Source organism: Pseudophryne corroboree, chromosome 2 (assembly GCF_028390025.1).
Source record: "Pseudophryne corroboree isolate aPseCor3 chromosome 2, aPseCor3.hap2, whole genome shotgun sequence".
NCBI lineage: Eukaryota > Metazoa > Chordata > Amphibia > Anura > Myobatrachidae > Pseudophryne > Pseudophryne corroboree.
Window position 1 is genome coordinate 47,602,607 of NC_086445.1, and position 22,111 is coordinate 47,624,717.

Sequence of the window (22,111 nt, forward strand, 5' to 3'; positions counted from 1 at the left end):
TACAGATTTCGGCCCTATCTATCTTCTTTCAAAAGGAATTGGCTTCTCTTCCAGAAGTCCAGACTTTTGTAAAGGGAGTGCTGCACATCCAGCCTCCTTTTGTGCCCCCAGTGGCACCTTGGGACCTTAACGTGGTGTTACGGTTCCTGCAATCTCACTGGTTTGAACCTCTTCAAACGGTTGAATTAAAATTTCTCACTTGGAAGGTGGTCATGTTGTTGGCCTTGGCATCTGCAAGGCGGGTGTCCGAATTGGCGGCCTTGTCTCAAAAGGGCCCCTATCTTATTTTTCATGTGGATAGAGCGGAGTTGAGGACTCGTCCTCAATTTTTGCCTAAGGTGGTTTCATCATTTCATATGAACCAACCTATTGTGGTGCCTGTGGCTCTGGGTGACTTGGAGGACTCCACGTCCCTGTATGTAGTCAGGGCATTAAAAATGTATGTAGCCAGGATGGCTCGGGTTAGGAAAACAGAAGCACTGTTTGTCCTGTATGCAGCCAACAAAGTTGGCGCTCCTGCTTCTAAGCAGACTATTGCTCGCTGGATCTGTAACACGATTCAGCAGGCTCATTCTATGGCTGGATTGCCGTTACCAAATTCGGTAAAGGCCCATTCCACTAGGAAGGTGGGCTCTTCTTGGGCGGCTGCCCGAGGTGTCTCGGCTTTACAGCTTTGCCGAGCAGCTACTTGGTCGTGTTCAAACACATTTACAAAATTCTACAAGTTTAATACCCTGGCTGATGAGGACCTCATGTTTGCTCAATCGGTGCTGCAGAGTAATGCGCACTCTCCCGCCCGGTCTGGAGCTTTGGTATAATCCCCATGGTCCTTACAGAGTCCCCAGCATCCTCTAGGACGTAAGAGAAAATAAGATTTTAAACCTACCGGTAAATCTTTTTCTCCTAGTCCGTAGAGTATGCTGGGCGCCCTTCCCAGTGCGGACATATTTCTGCAAGACTTGTATATAGTTATTCCTTACATAAGGGTTATGTTACAGTGGAGATCAGTCTTTGGCTGATGCTGTGTTGTTCATAATGTTAACTGGTTGCATATATTCCAGGTTATATGGTGTGGATGGTGTGGGCTGGTATGAATCTTGCCCTTAGATTAACAAAAATCCTTTCCTCGTACTGTCAGTCTCCTCTGGGCACAGTTTTCTAACTGAGGTCTGGAGGAGGGGCATAGAGGGAGGAGCCAGTGCACACCCATCTAAAGTCTTTAGAGTGCCCATGTCTCCTGCGGAGCCCGTCTATACCCTTACGGAGTCCCCAGCATCCTCTACGGACTAGGAGAAAAATATTTACCGGTAGGTTTAAAATCTTATTTTCTCTTGCGTCCTAGAGGATGCAGGGGTCCACATTAGTACCATGGGGATGTACCAAAGCTCCCAGAATGGGAGGGAGAGTGCTGAGGCTCCTGCAGAACTGATTGACTGAACTTCAGATCATCAGAGGCCAAAGTATCGTACTTGTAAAACTTTGCAAACGTGTTCGACCCAGACCAAGTTGCAGCTCGGCAAAGTTGCAGTGCCGAGACACCCCGTGCAGCCACCCAGGAAGACCCCACCTTACGAGTAGAGTGGGCCTTAACCGATTCTGGACACGGCAGTCCTGCCATAGAATAAGCGTGCTGGATAGTGAACCTAATCCAGCGAGAAATCGTCTGCTTAGAAGCAGGACCCCCAATTTTCTTGGGATCATACAGGACAAACAGAGAGTCCGACTTTCAGTGACAAGAAGATCTCTTCACATATCTTCAGAGCCCTTACGACATCCAAAGCCTTTGATGTAATTGAGGAGTCAGTAGCCACTGGCACCACAATAGGTTGGTTGATATGAAATGCCGACACAACCTTTGGAAGAAACTGCTGACGAGTCCGGAGCTCAGCTCTATCTTCATGGAAGATCAAGTAAGGGCTTTTACAGGACAAAGCCCCCAGCTCAGACAGACGTCTAGCAGAAGCTAAAGCCAACAACGTGACCGCCTTCCACGTAAGAAATTTGACCTCTACCTCCTGTAGAGGTTCAAACCAATCCAACTGGTGGAACTGGAACACCACTTTAAGGTCCCAAGGCACAGTAGGTGGTACAAAGGGAGGTTGGATATGCAGAACTCCCTTCAAAAAGGTCTGAACCTCAGGGAGGGCAGCCAATTGTTTCCGAAAGAAAATGGATAGGGCCGAAATCTGGACCTTCACAGATCCCAACTGCAGGCCCTTATCCACTCCTGCTTGCAGGAAGAGGAGGAAACGTCCCAGATAAAACTCCACCGTAGGAAACTTCTTTGATTCGCACCAAGGGGTTTATTTACTAATATTCGTGTTTGAGTCGGTTTGTGTAGTGCAGGGATGGGGAACCTTCGGCCCTCCAGCTGTTGTTGAACTACACATACCAGCATGCCTTGCTACAGTTTTGCTATTTGGCCATGCTAAAACTGTTGCAAGGCATGCTGGGATGTGTAGTTCAACAGCAGCTGGAGGACCGAAGGTTCCCCATCCCTGGTGTAGTGTTTAAACTCATTTTTTATCGGGTGCATTTTCATGCAACTTTTTGAAGCTATATACGCTAATGTACTAAGCTGTCGCGTTATTTGTTTTCGTGTTTTCCTATGTCGATGGCAGTCGTATTTTTTTGGGTCATTTACGGCCGTCATTGACGTTTGCGTTCGTGTTTTTGTTGTTTTTACTTGTTTTTGTTCTATGTTAAATGCGGCAGGGTTTTTTACCAACCACGTCCGCATTTTCACTTGTAGTTTCGTTTTTCATCCACGTTCGTGATTGGTTGTGTTTCAGATGTAGGAGTGTCTGTGCGCAACCATATAAATACGCCCAAACCGTCCGCACCTCCTGGGTTTAGTTAGTGGTGAGGAGGGAGGTTGTGCTGTGGAGGTTGGTGAGTAGTTGGTTTGGTGAGGAGTTTTTTGGGCGATTTCTGAGTGTAGTATTGTGTTTGAAAGTAGTTTTGTCATTCTTGTAGTCTTGTTTTTTTGGTTTTGTCTCATTTTTTGTCCAAGTTTTTTTGCTTTATAGTCCCTTGTCAGTGTGTGTGTGTGTGTGTGTGTGTGTGTGTGTGTGTGTGTGTGTGTGTGTGTGTGTGTTGTGCAGTGGTAGTGGAGGAGTGTGTTGTTTGTCTTATTTTTTTTCTGTGTTAATTGTTCAACCACACAATTATGTCTGACTCAGAGGTGGGTGAGGTGGCTGAGGTGAGTGAGGGGGAGGGTGTGAGTGAGGGGGAGGAGGTTGGTCAGGTGGAGGAGGTGAGTGAGAGTGAGGTTAGTGAGGTGGAGGAGATGGGTGAGGCTGCTGCAGCAGCCTCAAGTGACAGTGATAGTGACAGTCAGACAGCTCCGCAGCCACGCACCACTACTAAGACTGGGCGGAATGTAAGGTTTAGTTATGCTGAAAATGTGGCATTGGTGTGGGAGCTCATGAAGTATCAGCGGCAGGTATTTGGGCCTGAGTCCGCCAAGGTGCCAACACGAAAGAAGACGGTGTTGTGGGCGAAAGTTGTTGCTGCTGTAAATAGTGAGGGGCTGGTCAAGCGGACGGAGGACACGTGCCGCAAACGGTACTATGACATAAAGCGACGTGTCAAGTCCAAAATGGCCAAGGAGGCGAAGTCGGCTCGCAAAACCGGTGGTGGACAGCCCTTTATTGCCAGATATCTGAACTATGAGGAGCCCATGTGGAGTTTAATACCTCCTGAAGTAGTGTCTGCAACCCATGTCCGTGATTCTGATCGGCCCAGGAAGGATGGTGAGCATGTGTATTTGTCTTAACATTCTATGACATTACTTCTGGCTTAATTTTTTTTGAAAATGTGTGTCATGTGACGTTGCATATTACTCCCATCTTCAAGTGTGCGTCAGCAAATACATTGTTTTGGGTAATGTTTTCTACAAAAGCCAATGTAACATATTACTTTATTGTATGTCATGTGGTATTTTCACAGTACATTTTCCATGTGTAGTTTGGACTTGGTGTGTCATTGAATTGTCCAGCAATAATGTTTTCCTTTTGCACATTTTACAGTTTGAAAGTTGGACTATGTTTTTTTTTTCACTTATCCATGTGCAATGTTGCCAAAACGTGGTTGTCATTTTAGAGGCTGGAGTAGTGCAAAGTGGCTTTGAAGCCAGTTACATGTGTAATTTCATGAGTACTGAATGTAATATTGTTTAAGACAAACCCACTATTTGTTGGTTCAGTTTGAGTCTGTATTTGTACCCTGACACAACACTGCAGACTTAGTTACCTTACTATTATGATGTTTTTTGTTTTGTTTTTGTTTGTTTTTTGTTGGCTCATATTGTGCTAATGTGTGTTTGGAGTGCCATATCACAGAGCAATTTCTATATTGCATCTTTAATTTTGTACATTTCATTAGAAAATGAAGATGTGTGTGTTTTGGCTTGTTAGTGTATGTATTTGTAATTGTGTCCTATGTCTGTGTCCTGTACATTATTTCCTGTGTTGCACTTTCCATAGTGCATACGGCTATTGGTCAATGTTTTTTTTCTTCATGTTTTGGTTTTTTGGTTTAAGGTCCTTATTTTTGGACAAATAAAAAAACAACCATTTTTTTAAGATGTTATGTTTATAAACATAATGGGTGGATGTATCAACAATAGCATGAATAAATGAGTTATGTTATTTGTTTATTTCTTGTTGAAAAAAAGCGGTACTGGTCGTCCTACAGTCACTCCCATCACATCTGATGATGATGACGCTGCGGAAGCAGGTAAAGTGTCCATTGTAGTATAGGTTATATTTGTAAAGGAATGGCCATAACAAAATGTCACTTTCAATACTAGGTCCATCAAAAGAAGTCTTGAGCAGCAGAAGGCGGACTCCTGGACCACACCACAAAATAATACATGTGGCAACAAAGAAAGCAAGGTCTGATGTCCAGTCCCAACCACAGCAGGCTACCCCGCCACGAAGATTATCGTCAGTTTGTTCGGTCCCACCACTCCAAATTTTGGACACACCTCCAAGATGCCAACCACACTCCCCTCATCTTGATTGTGAGTAACAAACTGAAAAAATAGAAAAAAATGTCAGCTCGTAATAATCCATTTACTTAAACTAATTAAGTAAAAAACCATCAACATCTGCTATACTTACCGAAGTCAGTAAAACATGAAATGGAATCCGAGCAAAATGGCCTTGTCCACATCCAGTAAAGATATGTATGTCCACTTCAGCCATACAGTAGCACATTGTGTGGAAGATGCTGCAACATGTGTAAGCTTGGCAAATAGTAAGGTTGTTGTATTCATTTTCACATGTGTGTTTGTCCTAACATTGCCAACCACATGCAAAAACATTACTATGTTTTTGTTTGAGACACTATAAGGCAACACATTATGGATTAAAATGTGTTTTTATGGTGGAGTATGTCTGATCTACCATACAACTCATGTGTTTGCTTTCAGAATGAATTAACCAGACACATTTGCCACAAACAGGCATATGTATGTATTTAAGTGATGATGCAGGATATCTGAAAGCACCATTCAATTACATGTGTTCCAGGTTTATTGCTTTGTATTAATTTCTTATACATATGGATAACTAATGGCTAAATGTTTATATTTCCAGATTCTAGTACTGGTACCAGCATCCCTACGCAACACCAGCAACACAGTGACATGGATGAGACAATAATTTTAGAAATGCAGCCAGTAAGCGAAGGAATCAGCCACCCAGCACCTGTGAGTACACCACCACAGCAAAGCACACCACTACCACAACACAGCCCAACAACACCACTAACACAAAGCCCTGATCAAGTGTTTTGGAACATTTGGGCTAGACAGCAGGCCACTAATGAAGATTGCCTGCGTAGGCAGACCCAAATGTTTGCAAGCCTACCATCTCACCTCAGAAGAATCAGCAGAAATATCAGTAGACAAAATGAACCAACTACGAGAATTGCCAATACCATGGAAATCATGCGTGCAGACATTACACAGATCATAGGCAACTTACAACGCATAATGGAAGAACAGCACAGACAACAGCAAAGCTATATCAACATTCAAATAATCAATGAATCTATCACCAGAATTTTAGAAAATCAAAATGCTGCAACACGTGAACTCAATGCCACCCTCACTAACCTCAATGAAACACTCAGATCCCAGCACCAACAGCAACCAAGCAGCAGTTCTGGTACGACTACTCCAATTATATCGCCAGTGTCATCACCGCCAAGGCGCTCCACCAGAGCACGCCAACACGACAGTGGTAAAGGCAAAGGCCAGTACAAGCAGCCACCCAAAAAAACATAAAAAATATATAGACCGATTTCTGTAAAGAGAAGGAAACAAACACACTTAGTAAGTGTATGATTGTCAGAATATATATAACACTTAGCACCTTGACAATTTTTACAACATCATTAATTAGAACTGTTACAAACAACAACATGATTTTTGTCCAAACATTTATTCTTTAACATCTTTTTATTTTTTTGGAGGAGGAAAATGTTGTTTGAGCTGCACATAGATCTTAGCATGCAGAAACCAGACCACTTGATTTTTTTCTAATCATTACTCTTTCTAGATTCCAATCATTCTCAGATCCTGCAGACAGACTAATTGGCAGCCAGGCAGAATGTCTTTAGCATGCAGAAACCAGACCACTTGATTTTTTTTTAATCATTACTCTTTCTAGATTCCAATCATTCTCAGATCCTGCAGACACACTAATTGGCAGCTATGCAGATTCATCCATGACCAATACAACTTACAATGTGAATTTTAACTCTTTTACATTTCTTCCCTAGACGACATTACAAAAATAACATAATTGAGTTGGCGAAAAGTGTCCTAATATGTTGGGTAAAAATGTAGATAATTCATTCCCAAAATGAATTACATTATTGTTGTGGCATGTTTGTGTGTGGTAAAAATGAGTAATCAGATTCCAAAACATGATGCAGAAACAACAAAATTGGAAATTTTTGAATGTTAAAAAATAATGTGTGTAATAAAAATGCATATATGTTGAAAAATGTGTATTGACTTACAAATCACCAAGTTTACTCCAGCAAACATAACGAAATAAATTATTTTATTTGAGACTAAGTTTGTGTCCCTTAAATACGATGGAACATCACACATAGGGACACATGTATTCCTCAAGGCTAACATATTTTATGTGGAGAAGTGTTACATTAGGACGTTACACACATTCATACAGTTAAAAACATACTCAATTATTATGTGGATTATGTGTGCTTTTAAAAAATTATCAGTAAAAGTTTATGAACACTTATCCTGACTTCATGCATGTCACTCATAATCTGTGGTTTAGAAAATGTAAAAAAACACAATACACGTGCTGCATTTGTTTGGCATAAAGCGAGGGTATGTTTGTATGTCTGAAGGAGACAGGCACATTCAGAGTAATGGTTTATAAGGAAAAATGGGCCAACATATATTTAGCCTTACACAACAAATGAAATAAGCAAAACAAACTTACCTTAAAAATAAGTATTTATGAGGTCTTGCCGAACCTGCCTCCCTACATCTGTACTCCAAGTGTCGCCAGATGTCTCTAATTCCTCTGCTTGCTGGCTGCTTTCTTCATCCTCCTCGTCATCATCAACATGTGGCAGATGTTGTTGCAAACACATGTTATGAAGAAAGCAGCAGCAGAACACAATTTGAGTCACCTTCAAGGGACTATACAACAAAAGGCCACCAGACACCGAAACCTAGATTTCAGCACACCAAAACATCTTTCTATCACATTCCGCGTGGACTTATGTGCATTATTGTAATTGTGTTCAGCAGGGGTATCAGGTCGGGACAATGGAGATAGAAGCCAAGAGAAATAGCCATATCCTCCATCACCTGAAAGACAGATATAGTAACGTGATTCATGTTAAGATACAGCAACACATAAATAACACAGTGTATTTTGGCAAAGTATACACAGTCTTACACATATCAAATTACATACCCAGCAGCCATCCATCTGGCATTTGTCCGTCCTCAAACTTATCAAAGAGGGATGACTGACTGAGGATGAAGGAGTCATGGCAGCCCCCAGGGTAACCAGCAACAACACTCATTATTTTGAGTTTTGCATCACAAACCACCTGCACATTTGTGGAATGGTCTAGATGACGATTAGTATAGATGTGCTGCCTGCCCCTAGGTGGTCTCAGCTGAATGTGTGTGCAATCTATGGATCCCAGCACATTGGGCATGCCAGCAAGCTCATAGAAATCTACCCTGACGGCATGCCACTGAGACTCCTGGGTAGGGAAGCAGATTGAGGCATCGATGTGGGGCTGTAAAACAGCCAACACCTGTATGTATATTTGACAGACAACAAAACATGAGATTTTAGGACAGAACATCATCACTGGCCACTGAGAGTAACTAAAACCAACCAAAAACAGAGGAGGTAGTTAGGTATACATCACCTGTGTTAGTATTCTTGAAAATGAGGGCTGTGAGATTCCAATGACATCCCCACACACAGCCTGAAAGCTCCCAGTAGCCATAAAGTGCAACACAGCCAGGAGTTTGTGCAGGCCTGATACAGGGCAAGAGCGTGCTGTCTCAGGGTCTAGGCCCAGTTTGACAAGGTCATACAGACGGAAAATGTTGTTACGATTTAGACGGAACATCTGTATGACCCTGTCATCGGACAATGCGTTCAAGTTTAAACACCCCCTTAAAAAAACGAGGCCTGCGCAGCCTCTGCGGAACCTGTACAACCTGCTGACCATGTTCAGTTTCTTGGCCCTGGTTACTTACAGGCTGATGTCTGAGTCTGAGGAATCCCACAGCACACAAAATATCACTGGCCCACAGTCCTGCAGCCATTTCTGAGTGTAGGTTGTTTGAAATGGGCCTAAGATCCTCTTATAGGCATCCTAATTCAGGTGTGAATGATTTGTACGTGTAGAAAATTTGGTTACCCAAGGGTACTCGGGCGCTTTAGGTAGGAGATATTTCACCAAGCTGCAGTCTCAGGAAAGGGGAAGTCACTCCCGTATACAATGCACAGAAAAGAAGTAGTGAGGCTGCGCTGAATTTGATGAATATAACAATATTAATGTAATGAGTAAAACACAGTTTTATTCCTAAAATAGGTACAATAGGTATATATTAAAAACTAAATACATAAAATGCATATCAGAAACAAAGGTATAGTTTCTATGTTTCGAAAAACAATTCTAAAGGGTTACCCAATTCGCCAGGCAGAGAGTGTGGAATTGTGGAGTTTTTTGCAGTGACCGTTCCAAGATGTTTTCCCCTGTAGTGTTATAGTCCAGCATAGACAACAGTCTCAGAATTAAGCAATATCCAATGGGTGGACTAATTACCGTTAGAGGGTAGTGTGCTCCAGATTCTTTGGTGGAGAGCTCCTCATGCGTTACGGTTGGTACAGTCCTTTATGCAATTATTGCTGTATGCAGTCTGAGAGTTTGGTAAGGCCGTCTGGACAGAATTCACATTCTGTGAATGATTTGTAAGTGGTAACACATGTAAACACGCCTGAAAAAAGCAGGTCTATTTTTTTGCTGCTTTTTTTTTACGATACGCAAAAAAATACGACCGCAATTGAGCACTCAGAGACTAACACCCAAATACGAATGAATAGTGAATACCCGTGTTGTATAAAATAACAGGCGCGTTTGACCGATGGTCTATTCATTCGTATTTCTGAACTTTGCCGTTAAAACCATTACGAACAGGCCAAACACTGCCGAGATTGGTGCTTAGTGAATGCCCGTGTTGGGACTTAGAAAAAAAAAAACACAAATCGGAAAAACTCGGATTATTAGTAAATATTGGCCCAAGAGACATATTTCTTCCAAATATGATGGTAATGTTTAGACGTTACCCCTTTCCTAGCCTGTATCAGGGTAGGAATGACCTTCTTCGGAATGCCCTTCTGAGCAAGTATCAGGCGCTCAACTTCCATGCCGTCAAACATAGCTGCGGTAAGTCTTGATAGGCGAACGGTCCCTGCAGCAGCAGATCCTCCCGAAGAGGAAGAGGCCTCAGCTCTTCTTGCAGTAGATTCAGAAGGTCCGCGTACTTGAGGCCTTGTTCTCCTTATGAGCTTTAGGATTCTTGGGATGAGTGGGAGTGGAGGAAACACGTACACTGACTGGAACACCCACGGAGAGACCAGGGCGTCCACTGCCACTGCCTGTGGATTCCTCAACCTGGAACAATAGCGCCGAAGCTTCTTGTTGAGGCGAGAGGCCATCATGCCTATTTCGGGTAACCCCCAAAGGTCGGTTATGTCCTGGAACACCTCCGGATGGAGACCCCACTCCCCCAGATAGAGATCATGTCTGCTGAGGAAGTCTGCTTCCTAGTTGTCTACTCCAGGAATGAAGATGGCTTACAGCGCCAACGTGTGTTTTTCTGTCCAGAGGAATATTCTTGTCACCTCTGACATTGCCGCTCTGCTCTTCATTCCGCCCTGTCAGTTTATGTAAGCCACTGTTGTTACGTTGTCTGACTGCACTTGAATGGCCCAATTTCTTAGAAGAGGGGCCACCTGAAAAAGACCGTTGTAGACGGCTCTTAGTTCCAGGATGTTGATGGGCAGGCCGGCTTCCAGGCTTGACCACCATCCTTGGAAGGTTACTCAGTGAGTGACAGCTCCCCAACCCCCGAAGGCTCACATCCGTGGTTAGCAGGACCCAGTCCTGAATCCCAAACCTGCGGCCCTCCAGAAGGTGAGGCAATTGGAGCCCCCCGAGGAGTGAAATCCTGGCCTTTGGCGACAGACGAATCCTCTGGTGCATGTGGAGGTGAGATCCTGACCACTTGTCCAGGAGTTCCAGTTGGAAGGTCTGAGTGTGGAACCTCCCATACTGGAGTGCCTCGTAAGAGGCCACCATCTTTCCCAATAGGCGGATGCATTGATGAACTGACACCCGGAGTGGCTTCAGGACATACCGGACCATAGCTTGTATCACCAACGCCTTGTCCTGTGGAAGAAACACCCTCTGCACTTCCATATCCAGGATCATACCCAGAAATGACAACCTCCGGGTTGGGTCCAAATGTGACTTTGGAAGGTTTAAAATCCAACCGTGACTCTGGAGCAGTCGTGTTGTGAGAACAATGGACTGCAGCAGCCTCTCCTTTGATGATGCCTTTATCAGTAGATCGTCCAGATAGGGAATGATGTTCACCCCCTGTTTGCGGAGGAGAATCATCATTTCCGCCATCACCTTGGTAACCATCCTCGGTGCTGTGGAGAGGCCGAATGGCAGGGCCTGGAACTGGTAATGACAGTCCAGTAATGCGAAGCGGAGATAAGCCTGATGCAGCAGCCAGATCAGAATGTGGAGGTACGCATCCTTGATATCCAGTGATACCAGGAACTCCCCTTCTTCCAGACCTGATATCACGGCCCTGAGAGACTCCATCTTGAACTTGAACTCCTTTAGAAAGGGGTTCAACGCTTTTAGGTTCAGAATGGGCCTGACCGAACCATCCGGTTTCGGTACCACGAAAAGGTTCGAATAGTAACCTTTGTTCAGCATGTGAGGTGGCACGGGCACAATGACCTGTGCTTCCACCAGTTTTTGGACAGCGTCTTGTAGCACAGTGCTGTCCTCCAACAGAGCTGGTAAGCCTGACTTGAAAAAGCGATGAGGAGGGAGATTCTGAAATTCCAGCCTGTATCCCTGAGACACAATATCTATCACCAAGGGATCCAGGCCGGATGAAACCCAGACATGACTGAAGTGTCTGAGTCTCGCTCCCACTGGCCCCACCACCGGGGTTGCAGTCCACCGTCATGCGGAGAATTTGGCATACCCAAAGTAGGCATTTGTTCCTAGGAACCCACAGTGGCAGGTTTCTTGGACTTAACCCGACCTCCCCTAAAGAAGGTCTGGGATGTTCTGGCCTTTCTAGGCTTGTTGGGCCGAAAGGACTGCGTTGTAGCTGAAGAGAAAGATTTCTTCAGAGCAGGTGCTGCCGAAGGAAGAAACGGAGACTTACCCGCTGTAGCGGTGGATATCCACGCATCTAGAGCTTCCCCAAAGAGAGCCTGACCTGTATAGGGTAGGGACTTCACACTTCTTCTGGATTCCACATCGGCCGACCACTGGCGCAGCCACAGTCCCCGATGAGCTGAAACAGACATGGAAGATATTCCCGCAGCCATGGAACCCAGGTCTTTCATTGATTCTACCATAAATCCTGCAGAATCATGTATGTTGTGTAAATACAATGCAACGTCATCCCTATCCATCGTATCCAAATCCTTAAGCAAGGTAGCCAACCATTTCACTATTGCTTTAGCAATCCATGCACTAGCAATAGTGGGACGTAATATGGCCCCAGAAGCAGTGTACATTGATTTAAGCGTGTTATAAATTTTCCTATCTGCCGGCTCCTTTAAAGCGGTAGATCCTGGAACAGGCAAAACCACCTTCTTTGAGAGTCTGGACACAGATGCGTCAACAATCGGAGGGTTTTCCCATTTCTTCCTATCCTCCTCAGGGAAAGGAAACGCCACCTGGACCCTTTTAGGGACCTGGATTTTTTTCTCTGGGTTTTCCCATGCTTTTTCAAATATAGCGTTCAACTCCTTTGACAAAGGGAAGGTTAGCAAGGCTTTTCTACTTTCAGTGAAAAAAGCCTTCTCAACCTGCTCAGGTGTGGGATTATTAACATTTAACACATCCCTGATAGCCTCTATCAACACCTGCACCCCCTTTGCAAGAGATGCGGACCCCCGCAACACATCCCCATCACCATATATAGTGTCAGAATCAGTGTCCGTGTAATCTTGTGTGACATGCACAAGCGCACGTTTGTGGGGGTATATAGCAGGGCGTCCTGAGGTACCAGAATCGGGCCATACTGCCATAGAACTCTGTAATACCTGGGTTGCAGATTCATTACTTGCAACCCTGTCAGAAATCTGAGAAATCCTAGATTTGATAGAGGAAAACCACTCAGGTTCCCTTGCTGGTATCTGTGGTTACCCAGCGATGTCCAGTAATCTCCAGTGAGAGCAACATGTGGTGCACATTGTAACGCCATCGCTTTTGTAGTCCTCTCCTTTTTATACAAGTCATGTATTCTTCTTGCGATGGTGCATCTTGAGGGAGGCTCATACGTGCTGTCATTAGAGATGAGCGGGTTCGGTTTCTCTGAATCCGAACCCGCACAAACTTCATGTTTTTTTTCACGGGTCCGAGCAGACTCGGATCCTCCCGCCTTGCTCGGTTAACCCGAGCGCGCCCGAACGTCATCATGACGCTGTCGGATTCTCGCGAGACTCGGATTCTATATAAGGAGCCGCGCGTCGCCGCCATTTTCACACGTGCAATGAGATTGATAGGGAGAGGACGTGGCTGGCGTCCTCTCCGTTATAGTAGAAAAGAGTAAAGACTGAGTGACTTAGTTATAATTGTGGGGAGGATTGGGGACGGGGAGCAGCTGTTAGGGAGTACAGTGATTTAGATTAGGAGAGAGAGAGAGAGAGAGAGAGAGATTGACCTGATTTACTGGAGCTTAGGAGTACTGTAGAAGAGAGTGCAGAGTTTACTAGTGACTGACCACAGTGACCACCAGACAGTGCAGTTGTTTTATTTAATATATCCGTTCTCTGCCTGAAAAAAAACGATACACACAGTGACTCAGTCACATACCATATCTGTGTGCACTGCTCAGCCCAGTGTGCTGCATCATCTATGTATATATTATATATCTGACTGTGCTCAGCTCACACAGCTTATAATTGTGGGGGAGACTGGGGAGCACTGCAGTGCCAGTTATAGGTTATAGCAGGAGCCAGGAGTACAAGACAGTCACATACCATATCTGTGTGCACTGCTCAGCCCAGTGTGCTGCATCATCTATGTATATATTATATATCTGACTGTGCTCAGCTCACACAGCTTATAATTGTGGGGGAGACTGGGGAGCACTGCAGTGCCAGTTATAGGTTATAGCAGGAGCCAGGAGTACATATTATATTAAAATTAAACAGTGCACACTTTTGCTGCAGGAGTGCCACTGCCAGTGTGACTGACCAGTGACCTGACCACACTGACCTCCAGTATAGTTAGTAGTATACTATATTGTGATTGCCTGAAAAAGTTAAACACTCGTCGTGTGACTTCACTTGTGTGGTGTTTTTTTTTTTATTCTATAAAAAACTCATTCTGCTGACAGACAGTGTCCAGCAGGTCAGTCATTATATAATATATATACCTGTCCGGCTGCAGTAGTGATATATATATATTTTTTATATCATTATTTATCATCCAGTCGCAGCAGACACAGTACGGTAGTTCACGGCTGTAGCTACCTCTGTGTCGGCACTCGGCAGTCCGTCCATAATTGTATACCACCTAACCGTGTTTTTTTTTTCTTTCTTCTTTATACATACATACTACGACATCTCTTTATCAACCAGTCTATATTAGCAGCAGACACAGTACAGTACGGTAGTTCACGGCTGTGGCTACCTCTGTGTCGGCACTCGGCAGTCCGTCCATAATTGTATACCACCTAACCGTGGTTTTTTTTTCTTTCTTCTTTATACATACATACTACGACATCTCTTTATCAACCAGTCTATATTAGCAGCAGACACAGTACAGTACGGTAGTTCACGGCTGTGGCTACCTCTGTGTCGGCACTCGGCAGTCCGTCCATAATTGTATACCACCTACCCGTGGTTTTTTTTTCTTTCTTCTTTATACATACATACTACGACATCTCTTTATCAACCAGTCTATATTAGCAGCAGACACAGTACAGTACGGTAGTTCACGGCTGTGGCTACCTCTGTGTCGGCACTCGGCAGTCCGTCCATAATTGTATACCACCTACCCGTGGTTTTTTTTTCTTTCTTCTTTATACATACATACTACGACATCTCTTTATCAACCAGTCTATATTAGCAGCAGACACAGTACAGTACGGTAGTTCACGGCTGTGGCTACCTCTGTGTCGGCACTCGGCAGTCCGTCCATAATTGTATACCACCTAACCGTGGTTTTTTTTTCTTTCTTCTTTATACGTACATACTACGACATCTCTTTATCAACCAGTCTATATTAGCAGCAGACACAGTACAGTACGGTAGTTCACGGCTGTGGCTACCTCTGTGTCGGCACTCGGCAGTCCGTCCATAATTGTATACCACCTAACCGTGGTTTTTTTTTCTTTCTTCTTTATACGTACATACTACGACATCTCTTTATCAACCAGTCTATATTAGCAGCAGACACAGTACAGTACGGTAGTTCACGGCTGTGGCTACCTCTGTGTCGGCACTCGGCAGTCCGTCCATAATTGTATACCACCTAACCGTGGTTTTTTTTTCTTTCTTCTTTATACGTACATACTACGACATCTCTTTATCAACCAGTCTATATTAGCAGCAGACACAGTACAGTACGGTAGTTCACGGCTGTGGCTACCTCTGTGTCGGCACTCGGCAGTCCGTCCATAATTGTATACCACCTAACCGTGTTTTTTTTTTCTTTCTTCTTTATACGTACATACTACGACATCTCTTTATCAACCAGTCTATATTAGCAGCAGACACAGTACAGTACGGTAGTTCACGGCTGTGGCTACCTCTGTGTCGGCACTCTGCAGTCCGTCCATAATTGTATACTAGTATCCATCCATCTCCATTGTTTACCTGAGGTGCCTTTTAGTTGTGCCTATTAAAATATGGAGAACAAAAATGTTGAGGTTCCAAAATTAGGGAAGGATCAAGATCCACTTCCACCTCGTGCTGAAGCTGCTGCCACTAGTCATGGCCGAGACGATGAAATGCCAGCAACGTCGTCTGCCAAGGCCGATGCCCAATGTCATAGTACAGAGCATGTCAAATCCAAAACACCAAATATCAGTAAAAAAAGGACTCCAAAACCTAAAATAAAATTGTCGGAGGAGAAGCGTAAACTTGCCAATATGCCATTTACCACACGGAGTGGCAAGGAACGGCTGAGGCCCTGGCCTATGTTCATGGCTAGTGGTTCAGCTTCACATGAGGATGGAAGCACTCAGCCTCTCGCTAGAAAAATGAAAAGACTTAAGCTGGCAAAAGCACAGCAAAGAACTGTGCATTCTTCGAAATCCCAAATCCACAAGGAGAGTCCAATTGTGTCGGTTGCGATGCCTGACCTTCCCAACACTGGACGTGAAGAGCATGCGCCTTCCACCATTTGCACGCCCCCTGCAAGTGCTGGAAGGAGCACCCGCAGTCCAGTTCCTGATAGTCAGATTGAAGATGTCAGTGTTGAAGTACACCAGGATGAGGAGGATATGGGTGTTGCTGGCGCTGGGGAGGAAATTGACCAGGAGGATTCTGATGGTGAGGTGGTTTGTTTAAGTCAGGCACCCGGGGAGACACCTGTTGTCCGTGGGAGGAATATGGCCGTTGACATGCCAGGTGAAAATACCAAAAAAATCAGCTCTTCGGTGTGGAGGTATTTCAACAGAAATGCGGACAACAGGTGTCAAGCCGTGTGTTCCCTTTGTCAAGCTGTAATAAGTAGGGGTAAGGACGTTAACCACCTCGGAACATCCTCCCTTATACGTCACCTGCAGCGCATTCATAATAAGTCAGTGACAAGTTCAAAAACTTTGGGTGACAGCGGAAGCAGTCCACTGACCAGTAAATCCCTTCCTCTTGTAACCAAGCTCACGCAAACCACCCCACCAACTCCCTCAGTGTCAATTTCCTCCTTCCCCAGGAATGCCAATAGTCCTGCAGGCCATGTCACTGGCAATTCTGACGATTCCTCTCCTGCCTGGGATTCCTCCGATGCATCCTTGCGTGTAACGCCTACTGCTGCTGGCGCTGCTGTTGTTGCTGCTGGGAGTCGATGGTCATCCCAGAGGGGAAGTCGTAAGACCACTTTTACTACTTCCACCAAGCAATTGACTGTCCAACAGTCCTTTGCGAGGAAGATGAAATATCACAGCAGTCATCCTACTGCAAAGCGGATAACTGAGGCCTTGGCATCCTGGGTGGTGAGAACCGTGGTTCCGGTATCCATCATTACTGCAGAGCCAACTAGAGACTTGTTGGAGGTACTGTGTCCCCGGTACCAAATACCATCTAGGTTCCATTTCTCTAGGCAGGCGATACCGAAAATTTACACAGACCTCAGAAAAAGAGTCACCAGTGTCCTAAAAAATGCAGCTGTACCCAATGTCCACTTAACCACGGACATGTGGACAAGTGGAGCAGGGCAGGGTCAGGACTATATGACTGTGACAGCCCACTGGGTAGATGTATGGACTCCCGCCGCAAGAACAGCAGCGGCGGCACCAGTAGCAGCATCTCGCAAACGCCAACTCTTTCCTAGGCAGGCTACGCTTTGTATCACCGGTTTCCAGAATACGCACACAGCTGAAAACCTCTTACGGCAACTGAGGAAGATCATTGCGGAATGGCTTACCCCAATTGGACTCTCCTGTGGATTTGTGGCATCGGACAACGCCAGCAATATTGTGTGTGCATTAAATATGGGCAAATTCCAGCACGTCCCATGTTTTGCACATACCTTGAATTTGGTGGTGCAGAATTATTTAAAAAACGACAGGGGCGTGCAAGAGATGCTGTCGGTGGCCAGAAGAATTGCGGGACACTTTCGGCGTACAGGCACCACGTACAGAAGACTGGAGCACCACCAAAAACTACTGAACCTGCCCTGCCATCATCTGAAGCAAGAAGTGGTAACGAGGTGGAATTCAACCCTATATATGCTTCAGAGGTTGGAGGAGCAGCAAAAGGCCATTCAAGCCTATACAATTGAGCACGATATAGGAGGTGGAATGCACCTGTCTCAAGCGCAGTGGAGAATGATTTCAACGTTGTGCAAGGTTCTGATGCCCTTTGAACTTGCCACACGTGAAGTCAGTTCAGACACTGCCAGCCTGAGTCAGGTCATTCCCCTCATCAGGCTTTTGCAGAAGAAGCTGGAGACATTGAAGGAGGAGCTAACACGGAGCGATTCCGCTAGGCATGTGGGACTTGTGGATGGAGCCCTTAATTCGCTTAACAAGGATTCATGGGTGGTCAATCTGTTGAAATCAGAGCACTACATTTTGGCCACCGTGCTCGATCCTAGATTTAAAGCCTACCTTGGATCTCTCTTTCCGGCAGACACAAGTCTGCTGGGGTTGAAAGACCTGCTGGTGAGAAAATTGTCAAGTCAAGCGGAACGCGACCTGTCAACATCTCCTCCTTCACATTCTCCCGCAACTGGGGGTGCGAGGAAAAGGCTCAGAATTCCGAGCCCACCCGCTGGCGGTGATGCAGGGCAGTCTGGAGCGACTGCTGATGCTGACATCTGGTCCGGACTGAAGGACCTGACAACGATTACGGACATGTCGTCTACTGTCACTGCATATGATTCTCTCACCATTGAAAGAATGGTGGAGGATTATATGAGTGACCGCATCCAAGTAGGCACGTTACACAGTCCATACTTATACTGGCAGGAAAAAGAGGCAATTTGGAGGCCATTGCACAAACTGGCTTTATTCTACCTAAGTTGCCCTCCCACAAGTGTGTACTCCGAAAGAGTGTTTAGTGCCGCCGCTCACCTTGTCAGCAATCGGCGTACGAGGTTACATCCATAAAATGTGGAGAAGATGATGTACATTAAAATGAATTATAATCAATTCCTCCGCGGAGACATTGACCAGCAGCAATTGCCTCCACAAAGTACACAGGGAGCTGAGATGGTGGATTCCAGTGGGGACGAATTGATAATCTGTGAGGAGGGGGATGTACACGGTGATATATCGGAGGATGATGATGAGGTGGACATCTTGCCTCTGTAGAGCCAGTTTGTGCAAGGAGAGATTAATTGCTTCTTTTTTGGGGGGGGTCCAAACCAACCCGTCATATCAGTCACAGTCGTGTGGCAGACCCTGTCACTGAAATGATGGGTTGGTTAAAGTGTGCATGTCCTGTTTTGTTTATACAACATAAGGGTGGGTGGGAGGGCCCAAGGACAATTCCATCTTGCACCTCTTTTTCTTTTCTTTTTCTTTGCGTCATGTGCTGTTTGGGGAGGGTTTTTTGGAAGGGACATCCTGCGTGACACTGCAGTGCCACTCCTAAATGGGCCCGGTGTTTGTGTCGGCCACTAGGGTCGCTTATCTTACTCACACAGTCAGCTACCTCATTGCGCCTCTTTTTTTCTTTGCGTCATGTGCTGTTTGGGGAGGGTTTTTTGGAAGGGCCATCCTGCGTGACACTGCAGTGCCACTCCTAAATGGGCCCGGTGTTTGTGTCGGCCACTAGGGTCGCTTATCTTACTCACACAGTCAGCTACCTCATTGCGCCTCTTTTTTTCTTTGCGTCATGTGCTGTTTGGGGAGGGTTTTTTGGAAGGGACATCCTGCGTGACACTGCAGTGCCACTCCTAAATGGGCCCGGTGTTTGTGTCGGCCACTAGGGTCGCTTATCTTACTCACACAGTCAGCTACCTCATTGCGCCTCTTTTTTTCTTTGCGTCATGTGCTGTTTGGGGAGGGTTTTTTGGAAGGGACATCCTGCGTGACACTGCAGTGCCACTCCTAAATGGGCCCGGTGTTTGTGTCGGCCACTAGGGTCGCTTATCTTACTCACACAGTCAGCTACCTCATTGCGCCTCTTTTTTTCTTTGCGTCATGTGCTGTTTGGGGAGGGTTTTTTGGAAGGGACATCCTGCGTGACACTGCAGTGCCACTCCTAAATGGGCCCGGTGTTTGTGTCGGCCACTAGGGTCGCTTATCTTACTCACACAGTCAGCTACCTCATTGCGCCTCTTTTTTTCTTTGCGTCATGTGCTGTTTGGGGAGGGTTTTTTGGAAGGGACATCCTGCGTGACACTGCAGTGCCACTCCTAAATGGGCCCGGTGTTTGTGTCGGCCACTAGGGTCGCTTATCTTACTCACACAGTCAGCTACCTCATTGCGCCTCTTTTTTTCTTTGCGTCATGTGCTGTTTGGGGAGGGTTTTTTGGAAGGGACATCCTGCGTGACACTGCAGTGCCACTCCTAAATGGGCCCGGTGTTTGTGTCGGCCACTAGGGTCGCTTATCTTACTCACACAGTCAGCTACCTCATTGCGCCTCTTTTTTTCTTTGCGTCATGTGCTGTTTGGGGAGGGTTTTTTGGAAGGGACATCCAGCGTGACACTGCAGTGCCACTCCTAAATGGGCCCGGTGTTTGTGTCGGCCACTAGGGTCGCTTATCTTACTCACACAGTCAGCTACCTCATTGCGCCTCTTTTTTTCTTTGCGTCATGTGCTGTTTGGGGAGGGTTTTTTGGAAGGGACATCCTGCGTGACACTGCAGTGCCACTCCTAGATGGGCCAGGTGTTTGTGTCGGCCACTAGGGTCGCTTAGCTTAGTCATCCAGCGACCTCGGTGCAAATTTTAGGACTAAAAATAATATTGTGAGGTGTGAGGTATTCAGAATAGACTGAAAATGAGTGGAAATTATGGTTTTTGAGGTTAATAATAATATGGGATCAAAATGACCCCCAAATTCTATGATTTAAGCTGTTTTTTAGGGTTTTTTGAAAAAAACACCCGAATCCAAAACACACCCGAATCCGACAAAAAAAATTCGGTGAGGTTTTGCCAAAACGCGGTCGAACCCAAAACACGGCCGCGGAACCGAACCCAAAACCAAAACACAAAACCCGAAAAATTTCAGGCGCTCATCTCTAGCTGTCATTCATTGCGATCCTAAGAACGTTCCTCAGACCGACATCTTCCACAATACTAATCGGTCTGCAGTTTGTAGCTATCCACTTCGCTGTTATTTGTTAGCTTTTCTTGCTTTTGTTTATCTACACTTCTCCCATATGCTGTATCCAACGTCATGGCGCTCTCCTGATTGGCTGTGCACTCCTAGCCTGTCACTCAGGAGAGCGCCATGACGTGGTGCTCCCTGATTGGCTGGCGTGACCTTCAGTGACAGAAGTCACCTGGGTTCCCGGCATTCTCTTGAACGGCCGATACATCGCGGGACCATCGGCCAGTGTGTACGGGCGATACGTCTGTAAACTCCGTCATTCACAGACGTATCGCGTCGGCCGCGCAGCACAGCCGACAGCCAATATATCTAACGATATATTAGCCCGTCGCTGTGTGTGTACGAGGCGGTCGTCCGACCGCCCGTACACATGCTGCGGCGGCCGGCGGTGAGTGACAGGTGAAGTGGGCGGGCGCGAGCGCCCGCCCGCCCAGTTCATGACGTCAGTCCCCCGACGGATCGGGCTGTGTGTATGCACAGCACACTGCCCGATCCATACATAGATATATCTGCAGATCAATTGATCTGCAGATATATCTAATAGTGTGTACCCACCTTTACAGTTGAAGACAATACAGGACAAGTGCAGGGTAAATAAACATCGCTACAGCAGCAGATGACACTGGAATAAGTATCAGGTGGCAGAAGACTGCTGGATTTGGTGCAGTTGAAGATTATTAAAGTAAGAAAAAGGATAAGCACATGAGGGAAGAGGGCCCTACTCGTGAGAGCTTACATTCTAAAGGGGAGGGGTAGACAGACAGGGGTGAGACAGATGGGGTACATAGAGAGCGTAGAACAGAGGGTTAGGATGAGATTTGGCTGGGTTTGGTGAAGATGTGGGTCTTGACAGCTCGTATGAAGTTTTGCAGAGAGGTGGAGAGTCTGAGGGGGAGAGGTAGGGAATTCCAAAGAAGTGGTGCAGCACGTGAAAAATCTTGGAGGTAGGAGTGGAAGTAATCAGTAGGCAGGAGAGTTGGCGTGCATTAGCAGAGTGAAGAGGATGGGTGGGAGTGTAAAGGGAGATTTGGTCAGAGATGTAGATGGGAGAGGAGTGGGTGAGGGCTTTCTAAGTGAGTGTGAGAAGCTTGAAATGGATTCTGAAAGGGAAGGGAAGCCAGTGAAGATCTTGTAAGAGAGGAGAGGTGGACATAGTGCGTTTGGTGAGGAAAATGAGCCGGGCAGCAGCATTGAGGATAGATTGGAGTGGAGAGAGGTATTTGTCAGGAATGCCAGTCAGGAGGAGATTGCAGTAGTCCAGTCTGGAAATGACCAGTGAGTGGATAAGAGTCTTAGTAGCATCCTGGGTC